Below are 14,159 nucleotides of genomic sequence, written 5' to 3' on the forward strand. Positions count from 1 at the left end.
TGTGAAGAGTCATCACACTATTGATTGGTTATAACCAATGAACACAAAAATATATCTGTAATGCGAAGAGTGCAGCTCTCGGTCTTTAGTGGAATGACCGACAGTTAATGGAAGTTCAGTAATTTAATTAGAGAGTTTAATTAATTATTCAAGTACCATTGGAGTTTCAACCTACTGGACCATAAGGTCCCCTCAATAGCTCAACAGGGATTTAGTTTAGAATTAATTTTAGATTAATTTGAAGCGTTCAAATTAATTGAGAGAATTAATTATATATGATAAAATTAATTAAATTAATTATATGTGATATAATTAATATAATGTATTGGATAAATTGTAGTATAAAGTATTTGAGAGGAATTTGAATATGATTCAAATACTAATTATGTGAATGAGATTCATATAATTAAATTTAATATAAATATGATTTATATTAAATACCTTAAAGTAGTTGAGAGGAATTAAATATTTGAATATGATTCAAATATTAATTATATGGATGAGATTCATATAGTTGTATTTAATATAAATGTGATTTATATTAAATGCCATGTATTATTCAGAGAAAAATAAAACTATAGGTTATGTTGTATTTGATACAATATAAAACTATAGACTATTTGTTATAATTTGATATAACATATAGTGTATATATATAATAAAGTAGTTTTTATGAATTTAAGTAAAATTAAATCAATTTTAATTAACTCCCCCTTTGATCTCTCATCTAATACGTGAAGTGGGTAAGATGAATGACTATCATTCATTTTCCTCCTTAGATTGCTGAGAGAACAGTTCTTTATGGAAAAATCACATAGAAGAGAAAAGTTCTTTGAAAAACCCCTTTCCTCCTTAGATTACTGAGAGAACAGTTCTTTATGGAAAAATCACATAGAAGAGAAAAGTTCTTTGAAAAACCCCTTTCCTCCTCTCCATCTTCTTCCCTTTTTCAAACCTAGGGCAGAGCCCACAACTCATGTCTATTCTCAACTCTAGAGAATACAGAGGGTTCGACTTTGGGTGGTGTCCCTGTTGGAAAAGAGATCGTGATCTGTTCGAGGGATTTCGTGAAGAAATAGATTCTTTTAAGGTAAATTTGTTTCCTCCCTTTTTAATTAGAAAAGCATGTTGTAATCTTATTTTTGAATGCATAATCTTTTTTCTTAATTATGTAATTCTTGGAAATTCTGTAAAAAAAAAAAAAAAAAGAAAAGAAAATTGGGAACGATCCCCGCATTCCGTTGGGGTAACCTTCAATGGTTTTCCCTTCAACTGGTATCAAAGCGCAGTTTTGGATCCCAATTTTTTGTTAAATTTTGGAATTTTAATTACAGAAATGGTGGGTGCATTTTGTATTATTTTTCATACGATGAATGTTTTTATAGAAGGGGTTTTGCATATTGGATTTTTTTTAAATTGGCTAGAATTTACTACTTAAAGTTGTTTAAAGTTTTAATTGCCTGGTGTGTTGGGCGTTTAATTTCATGTAATTGAGCCTGTAATTGTTTGTATCATTCGTGATGGAGCTTCGGCTTCGAATCGTTGATTTTACAAGAATGGAGCAAATCAGATGAACGGGCGAAGCAGAGCAGGCTTTTTGTCGCGCAGCATCACGACGCCCCTGTCCCAGCATTGCAACGCTACGGCAACAGAAAAGCCAACGTCACAACACTAGCATCAAAGCGTTGCAATGCTTCGAATGGTCAATGCATGTGCCTTGATTCCACTAGATTGTGGAGTTGAGTATTTCTAGTGGATTTTTGCAGTTTTTTCTTTTTCTTTTATTATTTATTTGTAATAATTAATTATTTATTGTATTTTTCATTAATTAAACTAATATCATTGTTATATTAATTTAATTAATGTTTAGGATGCCAATTTCGGTCAAATATTACTTTTTTATTTAATTATACATATGATGTATGATTTTAACTATTTATATGTCATATTGTCTGCATATAGAATTAAAACCCACCATAGGTTATGCATTTAATTTCATGCATAATTTATATTATAAGTGTCATAATATACGTATATGCATGATTTAATTTTATAGTATGCTCATGCATCATATAATATAAGTGTTATACTATATGCTTGCATGCATAAATAACATAACCATGCATCATTTATACTATAATCGTTATAATATATAATTTGAATGTATGCATGTAATGTATGTTATTCAATTTTATTACTTTGTTATATATAAGTGTTATATATATGTAGTAATGAAATGAACATTACATGATGCATGACATTACTTTAGGTAATCTTATCGACGTTATAATTTTATAAATTATGTCAATCAATACAATGTAGGTTTTAATTTGTTTCATTTACGTTATAAGAGTTATAAATAAATGAATTAGAAATTAAAATAAATAACTAAGAGTTGCATGAAAACTTAAGTAAAATCATTTTTTTAAATAGTTTTAAAATATGGTTCGCATAGACCTAAGTTCACAAATTTCTAATGAGATTAGAAATTAGATTAATCTTTTCTTAATCGGTTTAATAGGATTAAATTGATTTCAATAAAAGATTAACTTTGTAGCAAACATATCTATAAGGGACCTTTTGTCTAAGGCGGGTTCTATCTAGACTGAGGTACTTAAGATGACGGAAACGTTGCACCCCTCCTGGGTACCTACTTGGAAAGGTGAATTAGATAGATTTGTTGCAAGCATGCAATTGTTGATGAACATTTGTTAAAGTGTTTAACGAGAATTAATCAAAATTGTTTAACTTTCAACAGTAAATGTTACTTTTGGGCAAACTTAAATAATCACTTAGTAAAAATAATTAGTCATATTTTTCCTAAATAAATTAAACCTTAGATTGTTAAAATACTCAGTGGGAGGAAAATATGTATATGATACGTAAATTTTTCCACTTACGTTTCTCCCTTAATATTCACACCATGAGACTCATGCTTGCCTTGATGCGCTCTGGGAGCGTCTCCTCCGGATGGTGTTTGCATGAGTCAAAATCAAGGTGAATGGAGAGAATATTTATAGTAAGTGGGAGAGAGATGTGTATCAACATGTCCTACGGTCTCTTTCATTGATTTGCACCGTGAGACCTTCTTGCACGGCCTCGAGGTGCCTTGGGGGTGTTCCCCTTATGGTTTGTGCAGTAGGTCAATATCAAGGTGAACTCCAAATATGGATAGGGTCGCTTTATTTTTTGTCCCAATCGATTTTTTCCTTCGGTTTGCTCATTGGGACAGAGCTCTAGGGTCTAAAATGAAGGGTCACACTTACGGAAAATTATTTAGCAAGTTAATGATTTCTTGACCAAATAAGTGATGACTAATTGTTATAGGAATAAAAATTATTCTGGTGTAATGATTGATTGAGAGTATCTCAATTCACTACCAACCAGTAGACATCATCTGGCTGGGTCTTGCCAGTGAAGGGACAACTGGCTACCCTTCTGTGGCTTTTGTACTAAATCACTGAAGCGTCATTGCAAAATTAGATGTTAAATAGGGTTCATTTAGATTTTATTGGATTTTTAAGAGTTATGCTAAAATTTAATGTAGATAAATGTGTTTATTTTTCAGCAAATATGTCAAATAGCATTTTTTTCATTAGTTGCCTTTTCTAGTTTTGCCGATTTTAATTACACGACGTGGAAAGAATCCATTAAAACGTTTTTTATGGTAGACAACCTCGAAATTGTCATGACGGAGGATTGTCCTCAAGTCCCAACCCCTGATGTACCACGAAACGTTCGTGATGTATATAAAGTTTGGATGAAGGCTTATTCTAATGCTCGGTTCACATTTTGGCAAGCATACCTGATGTGTTGGCCAAAAAGTTTGAGAACATGGTCATTGCACATGGGATCATGCAATCAATGTGAGAATTGTTTGAATGAAAGTTCTTATGATTTAAGAAAAACGGGATTGATGACAATGAAACCAATAGTGTCAGTTCCCAAGATAATCTCCAGACCATATTGAATGTCAAGGGACTGACAGAGAAAGTAATCATTGCCAACTCTGATGAAGTTCATCGACGAGGATTGTCCTCTGAGATGAAACTTGGAGTTTATGACTTTGGTAGTGGAACTGATCCCTCTACTCTCTAGAAAATGAAGAACTCCAAAGAAAATAAATCTGATTTATTTGTCTTGGAGACGTGCTCAATAGAGAATGATGATTCTGCCTGGATAGTTGATTCAGGAGCTATTAACCACGTGTGTTCTTCCCATCAAGAATTTAATTCCTGGAAACAGTTGGAAGCTAGAGAGATGACTCTTAAAGTCGATACTAGTGAGGCCATTTCAACTGTTGTTGTATGCAAGCTTAAGTTATATTTGGATAAGAAACTATATATGTTATTAGATGACGAATATATAGTTCCTCACATCAAGAAGAACCTAATTTTTATTTCCTGTCTAATTAAACAAAAATATTCCATATCCTTCTCTGGGAATAAAGTTTTTATTTTTAAGAATGGAATGGAGTTAGGTTTTGGTTCAATGGAAAATAACTTATATGTACTAAGGTAGTTAGTCATAAAAGTCGTGCTCAATACTGCAATGTTCAAAATAGCAACAATTGTAAAAAAATCGAGAATTTCTCCTAAAGAAAATGCCCATCTTTGACATCTAAGATTAGGTCACATCAATCTCAATAGGATTGAGAGGGTGGTGAAAAGTGGACTTCTAAATGGTTTAGAAGAAAACTCTTTACCAATATGTGAGTCATGCCTTGAAGGCAAGATGACCAAACGACCTTTTACTGGAAAAGGTTATAGAGCCAAAGAAACCTTAAAGCTTATACATGCAGACCTCTGTGGTCCGATGAATGTAAGAGCACGAGGTCGGTATGAACATTTAATCTTTTTCATAGATGGTTATTCTAGATTTAGGTGTCTATACCTAATGCAACATAAGTTTGAAGCTCTTAAAAAGTTTAAGAAGTACAAGACTGAAGTTGAAAACTTGTTAGGTAAAAAGATAAAAAACACTACGATCTGATCGTGATGGACAGTATATGGACTTAAGATTCCAAAACTATATGATAGAACATGGAATCACGTCCCAACTCTCAGCCCCAAGTACATCTCAATAGAATGGTGTATCGGAAAGGAGAAACAGAACCCTGTTGGACATGGTTCGGTATGTGATGAGCTATGCTTATCTTTCTAACTCGTTTTGAGGATATGCAGTAGAGACTACCGTTTATATTTTGAACAACGTGAAGAAATTCTATAAGGAGAGAACCTTGAGTGGAGGCAAGATCATCTCAAATCTATTTTTCATTGAATGTAAGTTTTACAGTAAAAAAAAAAACACAAGATATGCATTTACATAAATTATAGCATGCAATAATAAAGGAAAACTTAGGGTTTTAAAAACCCTTACTTTTGAAGACTATTCTTCAAGAATCCCTCGAACAAGTCATGAATGGATCTCCTTCTCCAAAAGGGACACCACCAAACTTCTCTTTAGGAATTGAGAATGGCAGGAGGTGTGGGCTCTGCCTTAGGATTTTGGAAGAGGGAAGGAGATGGAGAGGAGGAGATTTCTTCCCTTTTCATTTTTTTCTAGAGAGAATTATTCTCTCAGTGTTTCATAGAGGAAGTGAAGAAACTCTTATACAAGAGTACCTCTGAGCGGAAGCAAGATCGTTCCAAACTCATTGTGACAAAATTAATGCATTCACAATCAAATAGAACAGTTATGCAATAAACAACAAATTACTAGCATGCTTTAAAACTTAAATGATAAAGAGAACAAGAAATGTACCAGTTGAAGAACCCTTCTTCATAGAAAACTCGTTCTCTCCAAACGAACTACTCCTCTCGCTCTTGCTGAGAACGTCAAAGCCAGTCGTTCACCAAATCATGGTCTTCTACCCAAGAACGAACTTCTAACAAACACAACAACATGGAGGACACCACCATTTAGAACCCTCGGTATTCTCGGTGTGAGAATCCAGGAGGTGTGGGCTTTGTTGGATTTGGCAGAGGGAAGGAGGAAGAGAAAATCGTATACCACGACCAAACAAGTGGGAGAAGGCCGATGTCTATCATATAGATGATGTTTGATCGTTTAGGAAAAGGTACACGATCATTTAGTAAATAGGCCGCGATCGTATAGACGACCGTTTAGTAAATGCTCAGACGCGTGATCGTTTAGGAAAAAGTTAGACGATCGTTTAGCAAATCCTATGCGATCGTTTAGTAAGCTGCGTGTGTGTATACGATCGTGTAGAAATGTTGAGCTATCGTATAGGCTCTCAGTTTGCTATGCGATAGGCTGTATACACCAAACATGAGCGAATGACCGATCCAATGCAAAATGAAAATGGTTTTCATTTTACTCTTCAGTTACGAAAACTGAAAGCAACCTCCCACTATCACACAGTTACGGAGAAATGTCGGCACAATTATCCCATAATTCTCCAATTAAAAAAATAATAAATATAATTATATTATATTCATTAATCTATGGTTTAATATCACATCATATGCAATTCATTAACCATAGTCTTTTATTTTCCACTAGATATAAATCATATTTATATCAATTTCCTCCAATTAATGTATCTGCAAACGGTGAGAGTAGACCAACTGTCTCTACTAGATGTATCTCATACATCATACTGATTATATTATATATAATCAAATTACCTATTGTCAATTTGAACATTTCAAATCAACACCAAGAACTGATCCTCAACTGAATCCATTGAGCTACTAAGGGGACCTCATGTACCTGTAGATCGAAGCTCCAACGGTACGTGAATAACTGACTAAACTCTTTAATCACGGGATCCACCATCTGTTAACTGCCAGGCATTCCACTAAAGACCAACAGCTGAACTCTCCTTACTACAGATATATTATGTGTCCATCTTAACCAATCAGCAGTGCAACAACCCTTCACAGGTCGCTCGTAAGTACAGCTGGGCCAATAACCGTTATGCCCCTGTAGTTACATCTATCTCCTTAAGTACCACTGATCCCTCTAATGAACATAAGTCATAGTCCTACTATGACTGAGTCTTCTCTTCCAAAGAGAAGTTGTGGCCACTATGTTCAAGCCCCGGAATCAACCCTTAAGGGAGCAATCTCTCTACTTATCCCTGCTTCGGAAATGAGTGAATTTCATCTTGTGGATTGAGTTCCCAGCTCCCAGATCAGACAAGTCCCCAAAAAGGTAGGTATGTTGAGTTGGCAATCTAGCCACTCTCACCCAAATTAATGAAAAGACCGCCCTCAAAGGCAGGAGTTCCCAAAACACTCAAGATTGAGGTTCTGTCACCTATGGTCGTTTAGGTGAGATGTAAGTCTTTACGGCGTTATATATAGAGTCTAATCTTTTCATGGTTCAGGTCTTATACAAACTCTTTGTATAGGACACCCCCGCTCCACGTCTCCACATGAATGGTCAGCATCTACCATCTGTAGTAGTTTACAATACTTGCAAACCTCTACAAAGCGGACCATATTCGTAGTATCACTAGGATCAGGTATCCCACTTTAGTCTTTATACTACAGACCTATTTAGGTCATCACTTAAGGCCGATCCACTTTTATATCACATATACATGCTTAAGTTCACATAAGATAACCAATGAGCTTTGTTTATTGGATATGAGTAAATGCCAGAATTAAATAACACTTATATCTTTACAAAACAACAAAACTCCAGGAGAATTAGGACATCAATCCCAACAATCTCCCACTTGTCCTAATGACTCGAGAGACTAATGTACAATACAATATAAAAATGTACAATATACAATAAACTAAGGCATACCCCAGTACCATCTCCCACTTGCCTTAGAAAAGATGCTGCATGTCCCGCAGACCCAGACTTTCCAGGTGACCCTCGAACACTTTAGTCGTGAGAGCCTTTGTACGTTGTGCTCCGATGCGATCTTCGTGACTATCACATCACCGCAATGCACAATCTCCCTGATCAGGTGATATTTTCGTTCTATATGCTTACCCCGACGATGACTTCGAAGCTCCTTCGAATTTGCTACAGCCCCACTATTATCACAATATAGTGTGATCAGTAAATCCATATTTGGAATAACTTCCAAATCTGAAAGGAACTTCCTCAGCCAAACAGTCTCTTTAGCTGCTTCATAAGCCGGTACGTATTCGGATTCCATAGTGAAGTCCGCAATACATCCTTGCTTGATGCTTTGCCAGACTACAGGCCCTCCATTCAAAGTAAACACTGACCTCGATGTCGATTTACGAGAATCTCGATCGGTCTGAAAGTTAGAGTCAGTGTATCTTGTAAGGATCAGATCCTTATTTCCATACACAAGCATGTAGTCCCTCGTTCTCCAAAAATACTTGAGGATCGTTTTGACCGCCGTCTAGTGATCAAATCCTGGATTGGACTGATACCGACTGACAATCCTTACTCCATAGCAAATGTCGGGTCTAGTACATAACATTGCATACATTAAGCTTCCTACAGTAGAAGCATAGGGAATCTGTCTCATCTCCTCAACCTCTTGAGGTGTCTTAGGACATTGATCCTTAGATAGAATGATTCCATGTCTGAAGGGTAATAAACCCCTATTGGAATCCTGTATCCTGTACCTGATCAACATTTGATCAATGTACGATGCCTGAGATAGAGCTAAGCATTTGTTCTTATGATCCCGAAAGATCTGGATCCCGAGAACATATTATGCCTCACCCAAATATTTCATTTGGAACTGGGCAGCTAGCCAACTCTTAATATCAGTCAGATACCCTACATCATTCCCAATGAGTAGGATATCATCCACATACAGTACCAGGAAATCTACTGAGTTGTTGATGATCTTCTTATAAACACAAGGCTCATCAACGTTCTAGTCAAAGCCAAATGACTTGATAGTAGTGTCAAATCTGATGTTCCAAGATCTAGATGCTTGTTTTAGCCCATAAATGGACCTATTAAGCTTGCAAACTCTTTGCTCTTGATTTAGAACTATGAACCCCTCTGGTTGAGTCATATAGATGGTCTCCTCAAGATTACCATTCAAAAAGACAGTCTTGACGTCCATTTGTCATATTTCATAATCATAAAATGTGGTTATGGACAGAAGAATCCTGATAGACTTTAGCATGACAATAGGTGAGAAATTTTCCTTATAGTTAACTCCCTTAAGCTGGGTATAACCTTTTGCCACGAGTCTAGCCTTAAAGGTTTGCACCATTCCATCTACACCTCTCTTTCGCTTATAGATCCACTTACACCCAATAGGTCTTACACCATTAGGTGGATCAACAAGCTCCCAGATGTTATTGAAGTACATAGACTCCATTTCCTGGTTCATGGCTTTAACCCATTCATATTTGTCAACATCCTCCATTGCTTTCTTAAAAGACAACGAATCCTCGACTCCATCATTCGTAATGACGTTTTGGCCTTCAGTCAAACCCATGTAGCGATCCGGTGGGTTCATAAACCACTCACTACGTCGAGGCAGTCTCAACTCTTGAGTCGGTTGACTAGACATCTCGACCTCAACAACTCTTGTTGATCTGTCGGCCTGTTCAACAACTCTTGTTGAACCCTCAGCAGTCTCAGTCTCACTAGATCTCACGTAAAACGAGCTTACTTCATGACTTATGATCCCTCATGTGATCTTCTTCCAAGAAGATGACATTAGTGGAAACAAACACTTTGTTCTCACTCGGATCATAGAAGTACCCTTCTCTCGTTTCCTTGAGGTAGCCTAGAAAGAGGCAAACCTTTAAACACAGTTCCAACTTCTTTGGATTAGTCGCTAGCACATGTGTCGGACAGCCCCAAATCCTGAAGTGGCATAAACTACCTTTACGACCTCTCCATAACTCAAAAGGTGTTTCAGAAACACTTTTCGAGGGAACATTGTTCAGGATATAACATGTAGTCTGCACTGCATAACCCCAAAATGAGTCTGGAAGATGAGCATAACTCATCATAGATCGAACCATGTCCAACAAGATTCTGTTTCTTCTTTAAGATACACCATTTTGCTGAGCTGTACCAGGGGCCGAGAGTTGGGACGCAATCCCATGTTCTATCATATAGTTATAAAATTGGAGGTCTATATATTCTCCACCACAATCAGATCGTAGTGTTTTTATCTTCTTACCTGACAAGTTTTCAACTTCAGCCTTATACTCTTTGAACTTGTCAAGGGCTTCAGACTTACGTTGCATTAGGAAGAGATACCCAAACCTTAAATAATCATCTATAAAAGAGATGAAATATTCATACCCACCTCGAGCTCTAACATTCATCGGACCATAGAGGTCTGAATGTATAAGCTCCAAGGCTTCCTTGGCTCTGTAACCTTTTCCAGTAAAAGGTTGTTTGATCATCTTGCCTTCGAGACATGATTCACATATTGGCAAGGAGTTTTCTTCTAAACTCTTTAGAAGTCCACTTTTCACCAGCTTCTCAATCCTATTGAGGTTGATGTGACCTAACATTAGATGCCAAAGATGGGTATTTTCTTTTGGAGAAACCTTTGGTCTTTTAGTTGTTGTTGCCATACTGAACATTTCAGTGTTAAACAAGGCTTTTATGACTAACGATCTTAGTACATATAAGTTATTTTCCATTGAACCATAACCAATCTCCATCCCATTCTTGAAAATAAACACTTTATTCTCAGAAAAAGAGACGGTATAGCCTTGTTCAATGAGACAAGAAACCAAGATTAAGTTCCTCTTAAGATGAGGAACTACAAAAACATTATCCAATAACAAATAACGTTTCTTGTCAACAAATAACTTCAGCCTGCCTATAGCAACAGCTGAAACAACCTCACCAGAATGACTCGAAGAGTCATCTCTCCCTATGTGACAACGTTTGCCAGGAACTGAATCCTTGGTAAGAGGAATTGACATGATTGGTAGCACTTGAATCAAGGATCTAGGAAGAATCATCATTCTCTACCAGACAAGTCTCCAAGATCAATAAATCATATTTACTGTCTTGCTCTTCTTTTGGAGAGTAGTGGAATGGAGGTCGTTTGCCACGAAATTCGTTTCACATGATTCTTTCCACTATAAGTAATCGGTCATTTTTAAAAGCTTTAAACAGAAATATTAACAAGTTGCTGAAAAGAAAAAACACATTGACCTATGTTAGGTTTTAAACAAATACCCGTTGTAAAACAAAACAACATCCAATAAGGTTTTAGCAAAACTAACAAGAACCTCGTATGACATATAGTTCGCAATGATGCTTCAAAGATTTAGGACAAAAGCCACCGAAGGGAGGCCAGTTATCCCTCCTTTGAATCGAGAAGTTCTCAACCAGTCATTAATACCAGAACAACTCTTGTTCCTATAACGACAAGCCATCATTGATTTGGCCAAGAGATTATCAACTTACTTAACAATCTCCCGTAAGTGTGACCCGCCATTTTAAGCCCTAGAGGTCCGTCCCAAAAGGCCAATCCGAAGGGAAAAAAATCTGATTGGGGCAAAATCTAAAGCGACCCTATCCATTTCTGGAGTTCACCTTGATATTGACCAACTGCACAAAACCCATCCGAAGAGGGACGCTCCGTAGGTGATACGAGGGCATACAGAATGATCTCACGGTGTGAACCAATGACAGAGACCATAAGACGTGTTGACACACACCCTTCACCCACTCACTATAAATATTCTCCCTGTCCACCTTAATATTGACTCATGCAAACACCATCCGAAGGGAGATGCATCCTGGGCATCTCGAGGACAAACATGAATCTCACGATGTGAACATATAGGGAGAAACGTGAGTGGAATCGTAGACATATTTGATACGCCTCTTCCTTCCACTGAGTATTTTATAACCTAGGGTTTAGCTTACTTAAAAAAACACGGCTAAGGATTTTAACGAAGTGACTTTTAGGTTTTCCCAAGATTAACTTTTACCTTGGATAGTGAAACAATTTTTTATCATCATCCGTTAAACTCTTTAACGGAGTCTTTGACCAAAACGTCGCATGCTTTTTGAAAATCTATCTAATTCACCTTCCTAGGTAGGGGTGTTACGTTTCCGTCACTTAAAAACCCAGCCTAGCCAGAACCCGCTTTAGACAAAAGATCCCTTGTAGATAGGTTTACAACAAATTTAATCTTTTATTCCAACCAATTTAATCCTATTAAACCGATTTTAAAAGATTAATCTAGGTTACTAAACTCTTTAGAACCACTTGAACTTAGGTCTATCTCAATCCAATTTTAAAATCCTTTTTTTTAAAAAAAAACTTGAGTTCACCCTAAGTTCGCATGTAACTCTGAATTATTGATTTTAGGTCTAATTTCCTTTATAACACTTATAAACAGAAACAACCACAATGCTAAGCTAACACATGCAAGGCATTCATAACGATTATAAACAGCCTAAGTGTCATGCTCAATGCATTGTCCATTCATTGCTACTTCTTCTATATAACACATATACAAAACGGCAATAAAACAAGCAAAATATGCTTCCATTCACCCTTAGACTATAACATTTATAATAAAAGGATGATGCATGAGCATGTTCACTGCATGCAAAATATAACTCTTATATTCATGATGCATGCGCCTGTTTTCAAGTAATTTCTTCATGCAATATTATAACATTTATAATATATGATGCATGAATAATTGCACAACCTAAGGTGGGTTTTTAACCATATGACAAATAATTTGACATATAAGCACCATACATCACATGTATAAGCAATAAAAATTGATGAACCGGGTAAAATTGCCTTAAAATACAAAAAGGAAAGCTAACTATTACAAAGACAAGGAGTTTTCAGTTCAAACAGGCGAACCGGGTCTTGAACCGCTCAGCAAAGCATCACTTCTCCAACCATCGTGTAATAAGCACCCCGTGGTCGTCTACACGATAAAACAAACACTTCGTTCTATCGCTTACCAGTGCTCTAGAGTTAAACTATCGTTTAGCATTGACTATACGATCGTCTAGAAAAATCCAAACGATCATTTAATTATTACTACACGATCGTGTACCTTTACTAAGCGATGAAGCTTGAAGTACATGATCGCTTAGCGCGCTCCGCAAAACGCCCGCCTTCTGCGATCGTTTAAGCGACTACGATGCCACGAAGCACCATCACCTAAGCGATTGCTTAGCTAGTGTCTCCGTATCACATACGCACGATCGCATAGGTAGTAACTAAGCAATGAAGCTTGCTAACTACATGATCGTCTAGCACGCGACTTCTATTGAGCATCGCATGCTCCCACTACGATCGCCTACCTCTAGTGCCTACGTGATCACGTAACTAATGTTATGCGATATGGTAAACGATTTACCCCATCGCTTAGCATTAGCTAAACGATTGATTAGAAAATATTACACATTTGTCTAGAAAAAATATCTAAAAGATCGCTTAGTTAAATCCCAATGATCGTTTACTTGAGGCTACACGATCCGACCAGCGCTTGGTCTTCTTCTTCGTTGAGAACTGCATTGCCATGCACCGAAGCTTCATCACGAACGACTCTGCGAACTCAAACCTTTTGAATTACAGACTCGATTGCGATGTTAATTTTGCCCAAAAATACAGTGGCCCTTACAATTAACACTTTGTAATAATTAAAGCTTTAACAAAAAGGCAATTTAAACTCGAAGCATTCATCAATTCATCCACAAATGCAGAAAACGGTTAACCACAAATGCAGAAACCCACTGTGATTGAAAAATGCGTTCAATTCAGATCTGTAATTTGGAATATCATAGAACCTGGCTCTGATACCAATTGAAGAAAATCGGAAGCTGAGATTTCCATGAGTAGCGGAACAAGACTATTCCAAATTACAACCATGAATGAACATATATTTGCAGTTGACTCAAAAAAAAAAACGGTTATACAATTCATACAGAGAAATTACAGCGTGAATAAACTCGAATGCATAAAGATAAAACTCTACGCACAATGGCAGAAGTGTCTCCACGCTCTGTTGTGCATGAACGCTTGAACAACATTAGCCTTGAACGTCCGATCTACACGATTGCAACACCGCATGAACACAACACAAACATCTCCCACTTGTCCTAATGACTCGAGAGACTAAGTACAATAGCCACAATATAAAAATGTACAATATACAATAAACTAAGGGCATACCCAGTAACCATCGTCCCACTTGCCTTAGAAAAAGAATGGCTGCATGTCG

This window comes from Benincasa hispida, chromosome 9 (assembly GCF_009727055.1).
Source record: "Benincasa hispida cultivar B227 chromosome 9, ASM972705v1, whole genome shotgun sequence".
NCBI classification, from domain to species: domain Eukaryota; kingdom Viridiplantae; phylum Streptophyta; class Magnoliopsida; order Cucurbitales; family Cucurbitaceae; genus Benincasa; species Benincasa hispida.